This window comes from Meleagris gallopavo, chromosome 2, assembly GCF_905368555.1.
Source record: "Meleagris gallopavo chromosome 2, MGAL_WU_HG_1.1, whole genome shotgun sequence".
Lineage (NCBI taxonomy): Eukaryota > Metazoa > Chordata > Aves > Galliformes > Phasianidae > Meleagris > Meleagris gallopavo.
In genome coordinates this window covers 72,149,488-72,160,721 of record NC_139405.1, presented here as the reverse complement: position 1 = coordinate 72,160,721, position 11,234 = coordinate 72,149,488, and the positions used below count along the sequence as shown (strand labels likewise).

Here is an 11,234-nt window from a genome sequence, read left to right as displayed (position 1 = left end):
TTGCCAAGTCTTGGTAAAAATGATAAATTTCAGTCCTTGTAAAATATGATTATTTTCATGACTACCTAAGGATGTGTTCTTTGGATTAAAATGTAGTTTTTCTTCATATAGATGTGTAGTGAGTGCATAATGAAACTGAATTATGCTAAATTTAGATATATTTAGTTTAAATAATATGAAACTTAGCATGCATAGAAATAGATCTCAATACTAAGTTTAGAAAATTGCTGGGGTATGGTCAGCATAATCTATTTTCTGTCAGCACTTTAAATTTATTCTGGTTCTGATTCTCACAGTCTCTACAGCAGCAATTATTTCTATTTATGTAATAAAGTATTTAAGCTCAGTTCAGTACATATTTTTGTAGGTAGTATAAAAAGCTCTGCTGTGATACTAAATGTAAGTTGTCTGTTTTCTCAGTGAAATTAGTGCACTAATAATTAGGAATCCATTTTTGAACTCTAACTTTAGAACTTTTTTATATAGGTAGACAATTAAAAAAACAATCAAACAAAAAACCCAAAACTGTCCAGTTTCTTACTGAGTTCATTTTGAATGGAGATAGTTTATGTTGCTGTTCACACTGATTGTTTTCCTGTTTTCCAAGACCTTTACACTCTACCATAGAGGAAAAGCAAGTAGATCTACATTGTTAGAAAGGAGTTTTCTGACCCCTCATCTATCCAAAACAATTTTATGAGGGAGTTAACCTTTCCCCATGAAGTAGCCTATTGGGAGTTTGGAATGGGTTGGGCTTTTTTCATCTTTTTCTAAGAGTATTGAGGGAAACTGAGTGAATGACAACCTTTTGTCCAAGAATATTTGTCTCTTTATGATGAAAGATTATTATTAGTAAGAAATTACAGTGAGCTCATCATTCAAGTGGATAATTTAATGATCTTTCAATGTTGTGATGTTATGTAGAGTTAAAAAGGTTTTGGGTTTTGTTGTTTTTCTTTGTTTTTGTTTTTACTGACTGCAAATAATGACAGTACGTAACAAATAAAGAATGTTCATTCAGATAAAGGACTTAAAGGAAACAATTAAAGACAGAATAAATGAAACAAAACACTTTTCTACTTAGCAAGGAGAGAGAAGAAATGAGAAATATTGAAGACTGTAGCAGGCACTGCAGATGGAATTTTTGATGACACAATGACTGAATTACTAAAATCACTTCCAAATGTGTTTTCAGTTAGAGAAATAGAAATTGCCTGCAAAATTACTATGAAAGGAAAGTAGATCTATAAAAAAATCAGTCTGGGAGCATAAATTCTAAGGGACAAATGATTTATGAAAATATAGGCACTATGTAGCAAGCTTATACAGCCCTATTTCTGAGGCACACAAAAAGAGAAAAAAACTCCTTCTGAGGGCAGCCATACTAAGCAATTGGAAAAGCTGAACTGGACTTTACTTACAAAAAAGAAATCCAGTGGCTGGCAGAAGAAGTAATCGTGTCCAAGTCTTCTGTGAAAAATTCATCTAAGCCAACTTATTGTATGAAGGAAATCCACTTTCCTTCACCCTTCTTGCTTCTTGAAGGGGACCATAAACTACAGAGTGCTCTCATTTGTTCCTTCCCCTTAACTGTCTTCCAGTGAGATATTGTGCAGCAAAAATACATATAATAAAGAATAAGTAAAAAGTGGTTTTAATCTCTATTTAAGATAGGATTGTCAGATAAAAAGGAAACCTTGGCTCTGCTCAAGAGCATACTTAATCATTTTATATTAAGAAGTCATTAGGCAAGACAGTAGAAATAGATGATTATCTGATATATAAGTGAAGACATAGAAACAATAATATGCAGTGCACTGTAGATGTAGTATACATCTAAATACTGTGGAAAAGACACTACACTCAAAAAGAAATCCAGAGGTAAATCTTTCCTTTCTTCCAACATTTGGCTCTTACTCCATTTGTTAGAAGCATACTCAATAACACTGTGAGATGTGCATGAGATGTTGCTAATGCATGCAGGGAGGAAGTTAGGAGGGCAAAAGCCCAACTTGAATTCAGATTGGCCACTGCAGTAAAAGAGAATAACAAATCCTTTTATATATATATATATGTGTCAACGGTAAGAGAAGAACCAGGTAGAATTTCCATCCTTTACTTGATGCAGTGGGGAATGTGACCACTGAGGATAAGGAGAAGGCTGACGTCCTCAATGTCTTCTTTACATCTGCTTTTAATAGACAGATCAGTTATCCTCAGGACATTTTACACCCTGATCTGGAAGTCTGGGATGCCACGTAGAATACACCCCGGTGATTCAGGTGGAGACTGTTAGAGAGCTCCTCCTCCATCTGGACTGCCACAAGTCCATGGGACTGAGCACACTCCATCTCCATCCTAGGGTGCTGAGGGAGCTGGCAAGGGTGATTGCCAAGCTGCTATCGGCCATCTACCAGTCTCCTGATTATCTGGAGAGGTCCCAGAAGATTGGCAGCTTGCCAGTTTGACTCCCATCTACAAGAAGGGCTGTAAGGAGGATCTGGGGAACTACAGGCCTGTCAGTCTGATCTCGATACCAGGGAAAGTAATGGAGCAAATCATCTTGGGTGAGATCACACGGCATGTGCGTGGTGCCCAGGGGATCCGGCCCAGCCAGCACGGGTTCATGAAAGGCAGGTTGTGCCTGACCAACCTCATCTCCTTCTATGACTGAGTGACCTGTCTGGTAGATGAGAGAAGGGCTGTTGATGTAGCCTACCTAGACTTCAGCAAAGCCTTTGACACGGTCTCTCACAGTATTCTTCTGGGGAAACTGGCTGCCTGTGCCTTGGACAGGAATACTCTTCTTTGGGTAAGGAACTGACTAGAGGGCTGTGCCAAATGGGTAGTGGTTAATGGAGTTAAGTCCAGCTGGCAACCCATTACAAGAGGTGTCCCCCAGGGGTCAATACTGGGGCCTATCTTGTTTAATATCTTTATTGATGACCTATTTGAAGGGATTGAGTATACTCTCAGTAAGTTTGCAGATGACACCAAGTTGGGAGGTGGTATTGATCCTCCTGAGGGTAGGGAGGCCCTTCAGAGGGATCTATATAAGCTGGATCGCTGGGCTGAGATGAATGGGATGAGGTTCAACAAGGCCAAGTGCCAGATCCTGCACTTTGGCCACAATAACCCCATGCAGCGCTATAGGCTTGGGGCTGAGTGTCTGGATGACTGTGAAGAGGAAAGGGACCTGGGAGTGTTGGTTGATGCTCGGCTGAACATGAGCTGACAGTGTGCCCAGGTGGCCAAGAGGGCCAATGGCATGCTGGCCTGCATTAGAAATAACGTGGTCAGCAGGAGCAGAGAGGTAATCATCCCCCTGTACTCAGCACTGGTGAGGCCACACTTTGAGGACTGTGTTCAGTTTTGGGCCCCTCACTACAAGAAAGACATTGAGGCCCTGGAACGTGTCCAGAGAAGGGCAACGAAACTGGTGAGGGGCCTGGAACATGTCTTATGAAGAGCGGCTGAGGGAGCTGGGATTGTTTAATCTGGAGAAGAGGAGGCTCAGAGGAGAACTTATTGTCCTCTACACCTTCCTGAAGGGAGGTTATGATAAGGAGGGGTTTGGCCTCTTCTCCCAAGCAACAAACAGGATCTAAGGAAATGGCCATAGGTTGTACATGAGGAGGCTTAGATTAGGCATAAGGAAGTACAATTCTCTCAGAAAGTGGTCATACAGTGGAATAGCCTGCCCAGGGAGCTGATGGAGTTGCTGTCCCTGGCAGTGTTCAAGAGGCATCTGGATGAGGAGCTATGAGATGGTTTAGTTTGTGGTAGCAATGGTAATGGGAGGATGGTTGCACTAGATGATCTTGCAGATCGATTCCAACCTTGTGATTCATGATTCTATTGTGACATTAGCAGTGAACAGACCAAAACTACAGATAAAGTCAGATGAGAAGAGATGGTCCTCTCTGGATGAAAACTGTTCTTGCTTACATTTAGAAGTCATCATTGTCAGATAGGAGGTAGATTATAACAAGAATTGTAATTCTTGTTACCTGGCTAAAGAAGTGATCATAGGAAGGAAATCTCCACACAAAGATATTATGATTGAGCCTGGCAAATTTTATCGTTCAGCTCCTTGCAATAGCTTTTAATTGTACAGTACTAATGCTGGCCAAACAAATTAACAAATAATAAAAATAATTTCTTCTAGTTCTATGTAATGCCAAATATAACAGATTGAGAATTGTTTCTTTTCAATCTTAAACGAACAGCCAAATTAGCTCAAGGTGGAAGTTGTTTTTGAGACTGAACTAGGCAACGTAGTAATTCTTAACATCTGACTTAACTATCAGAGACAAATTTCTTCTCATCCTAGTGAGGGTCTTGATCTTCTTACTACAATTTGTGTAATGACCTTTCTGCAATTATGGCATTTTCAGTCTTCTTTTTACTGTACTCTTTTTATTTATTTAATGAAGGTAACATTAAAAGTGAAGAAGAGCAAATATCATATCATCTACCCTGTCCTATCTTATTTTTTATTGTTTGATACTCATTTTCATTATCTTCTACCTGTAAAAGATCAGTGCTAGTGCTGTTAACTGATCACTCTTGCTTTCAGCTTGGGAAATCTGAGGCGCTGTTACTGCATTCAGTTTTGTTCTGTTTTGCAGCCCCTAGTTGTCAATAGGTAAAGCTTTTCCCATTCCCAAGGAACCAACTACCTCCTGTGAATAGCTCCCTTGTATGTGCTTCCTTTGTCTGATGTCCTCTCACTCAGCAGAATCAGCACTATAGTGAAAATGTCAGTTTAATTTTTAGTATGAAATGCTTGACTTTTTTAACAAGAGAAGAACACTCAATGTTGAAACTGTCGTGAAAGAAAATCCCTTTTCATGACCAGTGGAATAAGTCGACAGGGACAGTGAGGGAGAGAGCAAAGAGTGGGAATCTGGCTTTCCTCCAAAACAAGAAAGAACTTCATTTAAGGACATAATTGAATGATTTGGTATTCCTTTGAAAAATTAACACATCATACTCTTTTCAAATGAACAAAAGATTAAATGTATAACAATTCAATGTAAATATGTTTGTATATAAATGAATGTTTGAAGTATTAATGGATGAATTTACAGATATTTTAGATGTGGAAAACAAGTGGCAACACAATTGTTGTCTAGGCTTAAAATTGCAAACACATACACACAAACTCAATTATCTACAATGAAGTGGCATGGGAAAAAAAAAGGAAATTAAAAAGCTTAAAAAAAATTAACATCTTGTCAGCATACTGACTTTGCTGCTTGCTTTATAGCAAATTGTGTCATCAGTTTTATTTCCTTTGAGGGTATGGAAGAATTTATTATAGTGTAGAATCCTTTGTGCCTATATGAACAGAGCTGAAAATACATTGAAAAATATGTGGGAAAAGCAGGCATAATAAAAACTAGTTACTCTACATAAACACTTCATTTTTTAATATCCCAGCTAATGATACATTTTACACACATTTCTGTTTACCTAAAGAAGCTGCTAATAGTATTTTATGTAAGCACATAGGAAACTGAATTACAAGTTTGCCGAGAACTCAATAATTGCTGCATAAAGCACGTTTAAGGAAAGATATTCAAACTCAATAAAAAGGGACATTCCTATAAATATAAACAGTGTCTAATTAAGAGAATCATAGTGGAATATGTGACATACACTGAAGGTTAAGTATTGTTTTATGTGCCTGGAAACAGGCGTGGGAGGCAAAAAATGAGATCTACTCATCACTGAGGCACAGTAAAACTTGTCAGTAACAACTAACTTCACAAAGGCCACAACTTTTATCATTTTTATTACCAATGGCTGCATAACATAGGGTGATTAAAACAAGTGTATCTCCTGAGGATGGAAATTTGTGCTTAGGAGAGGTGGATGAGGCTACCAAGTGACTTGCAATATTTATTTAATTCTACAAAATGACCTTTCCTTTTCATGAGCACAACCATACATACCTGCACATTAGAAGCCCATGTATTTCTCAGACTAGAGAAAGTCAAGGTCAAAACACAATTTGAGGTGATAGGCACCAAAGTGGAAATTTGGCTCTAAGTCATTAGGAAGGCAGACATTCCTCTGATGGTGCTTTGATTTTTTTTACAGCTAGAGTAAGACTGGAGTACTGAAGAGGTATTTGGAAGGGAATTATAAGAGGGAGGATTTAGGGGAGGAGGAAATAATGGAAAGGAGCATATACAGACAAAGCCAAACTCACTGTTCCCAAGTAAGTCTTCTCATTCTGACATGCTTTTCTACATGATCACAGAATCTCAGAATGGGTGAAGATGGAAGGGTCCTCTGTGTCCATCTGGAACAACCCCTGCTTCAACATGGACACCCAGAACAGGATGCCCATTGCCACTCTTTTTGGCTCTGGGCACCACTGAAAAGAGCTTGGCTCCATTCTCTTTGCACCCTCCTTTCAGGTATTTATAGGCATTATAAGATCATCCCTGAACCTCCTCTTCTCCAGACTAGGAAGTCCCAGCTCCTCATAGGAGAGGTGCTCCAGGCATTTCAACATCTTGGTGGCCCCATGCAGGATGGGATTTGATGACGTGAATCAGAAGTACTGGCTTTATCTTGATTTGTCATGCTATTGCATAGGCTGCTTCCTTTGGCTGCTTTCTCTTTCTCTTGTAATGCATGAGGGCTGCTCCAAAAATAATGACTCCTGTTTCATTATGTTCGCCCACAATATCAGGGGTGGGTGTTGGTAGTATGGCAGTAGAGGCTGAACTTTCCCACAAATGTTTCATTGTATTTGTTGCCATGTGACAGATGGCAGCAAAGGGGCAGTCTAACAGAATGGCATCTGACATGACAGTGCATATGAAGAAAAATGCATTGCATATGAGCAATTGAATTACTCCATGTGAAAAAAATTGCACCTACCAACATTCATCAACACTTGCTTAATGTTTATTGTGACCAAGCAGGAATGTGAGCACTGTAAGGCAATGGGTGGTGTTTTTCAGCAACAAGGCTGTTGTAGTAGCTTTGAAACAGTGGGTCACCTACACTGGTACAGATTTTTATGGATGTGACATGCAGGCTCCTGTTCATTACTGGCAAAAAGTGCAGAGCTAATGGTGGTGGCTGTAGTATTTTGTAGCTGAGAATTTGCTCTATTGAATAGTGTTATTGTACTCTTTGTTATCTGCTATAGTTTCCATGGAAATAAATAGGAGGCATTACTTTCAGTGACCTATGTATTTTCAGTCCTAGTTTACTTGCTCTTTCCCATGAACAACGCATAAAACTATCACAAATGAATTAAACGAGATTCAGGATATCTATGATTTCTCCAATTTTTAAATGTGTTTTGAATTTGGAAACATATTTTTAGATGCTATTGGGTAGAATTGTTCCCCAGAGACACAGAACGCTTGATTTGTTACACCTGATCAAAGTATTGACTGTGCTGATGCAAAATTTAACTTTTCCTGCATCTCACCTTGTGAACATTTCAAATTGCATCAGCCCTGGTTTCTACTTTTCAACATTTATTATTGCTAAGTTCTCATTATATTTTGTGTCTGTTTTTCAACATAATATATAGTGGGTTTTGCTTTAGCCTGTTGCAGTAATATTGACAGCACATTTCTCCTTGCTAGCAAGTACCATATAAGCTGAATACACCATCTTTGACCCACATTACAATTGCTTTGGTTTTCTGAACAGATGGAAGCTCTGTTGTATGTCATCTTTTTTGTCAAGAGAAGCTCTTCCACTGAACCACTGTAATTGCAATGTGAATCTAATAAATATAAAAAAAATCAGATAAATTGGAGAGCTGCCATACTCTCTAAAATACTCTTTTTTTTTTTTTTTTTTTTTTTCCATAATTGTAGCAGGCTCCTCAAATTTTTTGGAAATTAAAGTAATAGCATCTAACATAAAATATTATAAGATGTACCATGTTGCCAAACTTTTGCTGATTAGCATATATTTTTATCATTATAAATGGCAGAACAGAACTAGAATAGAATGGTTCAGTTGGAAAGGATCTACAAAGGTTATCAAGCATCAAGTCCAACTGCTTGACAAATTCAGGGCTAACTGAAAACTAAAGCATGTTATTGAAGATATTATCCAAATCCCTCTTGAATACTGACAGGCATAGAGCATCAACCACCTCTACAGGGAGCCTGCTTCAGTGCTTGACCACCCTCCCAGTAGAGAAATTTTTCATCATATCCAGTCTGAACCTCCCATGGGGCAATTTCTTGCCTTTCCTGTGCATCCTATCATCGCTTACCAGAGTGCACAGACTAGTACCTCCACTCCACCTCCTCAGGAATTTGTAAAAAGTAATGAGGTCTCCTCTCAGCTTTCTGTTCTCCAGACTAGAAAATTGTGTTTTCTCCGGACCTCAGCCTCTTGTCACAGCACATGCCCTCCAGCCCTTTTACTAGCTTTGTTGCACTCCTCTAGATCATTTCAAGGACCTTAACATCCTTTTTATAGTATGTACCCCAGAACTGCACACAGTATTCAAGGAGAGATTTCACCTAAGCAATGCACTCTAAAATGCAGTTTACCCTCCTGGATCCCAAAGCATACTGCAGGTTCATGCTGAGCCCTTTCTGCTGAACTGCTCTCCAGCTACTCATCTCCTAGATTGTACCTGTGAATGGCTTTGCTCCATCTGAGAATCCAGCATTTTACTTTTGTTGAACTTCATGCCATTGGTGATTTTCCAGTATTCCAGTCTGTCTAGATTCCTCTTCAAGCCCCCTCATCCCTCAAGGAGTCAGCAGCACCTTCCTGTTTAGTGGCACAAGAAAACTTGCTGAGAATGCACTCCACTCCTGCATCAAGATCACTGATAAAAATATTGAATGGGACTGGCCCTAGAAATAAGCCCCGGGGGAGAACCACTAGTCACCAGCCACCAGCCACCAGTCCCATTCACCACAGCCCTTTGAGTTCTGCTAGTTCATCACTCGGTGTATTGTCGACCTGTTTATCTCACAGCTGGATGATTGGTCTGGAAGGATGCTGTGAGAGATAGTATCAAAGGCTTAAATAAAATCTAGAAAGGTTACATCCACCATCTTCCCTTCTTTCACCAAGTGGGTGACCTTATCATAGAAGTTTTAATTACTAAGGTTGGAATTCCCCTTCATGAACCGATATTGACTATGCTTGACTATAGCTTTGTTCTTTAACTGACTTTCAGTAGCACCCAGGATAACCCTCTTCATAACTTTTTCAGGGGTGGAGAGTAGACTATCAGTATTTTCCCTCTTGTCCTTTTGGTAGCTGGGTATAACGTTGGCTACCTCTCAGTCAGCAAGGACATCTCCTGACTCCCAAGAACTTTGGTAAATTGTTGAGAGAGGTACAGCTCTAACAGCCACTAACTCCTTTAGTATTCTGAGGTGAATCACAGCAAGCCTCAGGGACTTATTATAGCATAAAGATCAACAAAAGCTAACACAAAAAAACCTGACACATTTATTACACAGAGTCTTGTCTAGCAAAATGTTGTTGAAGGTCCTGCTTTGCTGCTGGAGAGTCAGGGAGCAAGCTGTGAAGTTCCTATGAGTTTCAATGGAGTAAGATATCTTTTTTTTTTTTTTTCCTAATTGAAATAAATGAAACAAATTTCACAACAAACATATGAAATAGAAGAGGATATTTACTCTACCAAACCTTCAGATGCTCTTTTTTTGAGATTGGAGGTGAAAAGTCTACTGCTTCTCAACAGTTCTTCTGTCTTCTAAGTTTGACACAATTTTTTTAACTGATACATTTTTACTGCTTCCTAATAATAGCAATTGTCTGTGTAATTGGAAGCATAAAAAAAGGTGGGTAAGCCTTTGAGGAAAGACAACTAAGCATGTAAACACGGCTTGTAATTGGCACATAAATTTAGGTGATCTAGTTGCATATGTATTTCCTGCTTAATGGCAATATTTAACAGCATAATACTTATTTGCTTCACATTTTGCCAAGCTGAAAGTAGTGATCCTTCAAGACGTTTGACTTTATATAGCTTCTACTAGGCCATGCATCCAAAATCAACTTCTGTAAACAAAATATGTTATTTCATCCATCTGCATGTTTCCATAAATAAAAATAATCGAAAAGCAGAATAGCATGAAACAATAGCTTGCAGATAATTCACACTGTTTTCTCATGAGCTGTTTCAAATTGAAACATGAGTTTCACAGTTCAAGCTTTGTATGAGCCATCTTCTGCATTGTTACGTTTGAGGGTAGACTTAAGATGACCCCTCAAGTGGGCCAGTTTTCCTCTTCAAAATCCTAGTTCATTTTCTTCCCAACTTCCCCTTCATCTCAACCACAAACCAAATTTGGACAGTTCAAATACTCGAATTTGAAGTTTGAGGAGGAGGACTCTTTTTTCATCAATTAAATGTGTTCCATCAGTCTTCACTAAATTCACCAGCTTATTTTCTTCTAATGCTAATTTTACTTAGTTCTTACTTCCTCTCCCATTTTTTCAAGAAAGTAATTAATCAATTCTAGTCTATCCTCTTTTTCTGTCAGTTCTTCCCCTTTCATCTTAAAAACATATAGCTTCTATGTTTCACGTTTCTTCTTTTCCCTTGGATCATGGCTGTATTCACTTATTTCCATTTGATGTTGTTGTTTTCAGCTTATCCAGGACATTGAATTCTGGAAAATGATAGGGAGCTCTCGTCCACCAATGACTGGTCACATCTCCACATGGATTAATGATGGTAAGATGTTCCAAGGCAGTGACTAGGCTCCACTTCTGAGTTGCAGGGCTAAATCCCATTTATAGCACTTTGAAGAACATGCAAGGAGCATCAGTGCTCTGCTACCTCAAAAAAGAGATGGTTGGCTGTTAGTCAGTAATCTCAAACTGTATTCACACCCATTCTTATTGAAAGTGAAGCCCATGCATACCATAGGAGATTTTCAGAGCAAATACTAAATTAGGATCTGACAATTAAAGGGAGCTTCCAGTACTTAAAGGGAACTTATAAACAGAAGGAATACAGACTTTTTACATAAACAGATAGTGATAGGACAAGAGGGAACAGTTTTAAACTCAGAGAGGGGAGATTTAGATTAGATATTAGAAGGTAACTTATTTTGCAGGGAATGATAAGGCACTGGCACAGGCTGCCCAGGGAAGCTGTGGATGCCCCATCCCTGGAGGTGTTGGGGCCAGGATGGAGCCCTGGGCATACAGACCTAATTGGTGGCAACCATACCCGTGGCAGGGGG

General features: G+C 39.0%; 1 protein-coding gene and 1 long non-coding RNA gene across 7 annotated transcripts in view; one reads left to right on the top strand and one right to left on the bottom strand.

Moving 5' to 3' along the window:
- FUT9 (fucosyltransferase 9) overlaps positions 1 to 11,234 on the top strand; it is a 110,449-nt gene that overhangs the window by 19,128 nt on the left and 80,087 nt on the right. The gene's annotated exons all lie outside the window — the stretch shown is intronic.
- LOC104909888 (uncharacterized) overlaps positions 1 to 11,234 on the bottom strand; it is a 32,763-nt gene that overhangs the window by 17,567 nt on the left and 3,962 nt on the right. For 4 of the 6 annotated variants that reach the window (XR_014881478.1, XR_014881480.1, XR_014881479.1 and 1 more), the window contains exon 3: positions 8,636 to 10,821. This is a non-coding gene — a long non-coding RNA (uncharacterized LOC104909888). Of the gene's footprint in view, positions 1 to 1,638; positions 10,826 to 11,234 lie in introns of those variants that run through there. The other 2 variants (XR_792653.4, XR_792654.4) reach the window with 2 other exon arrangements.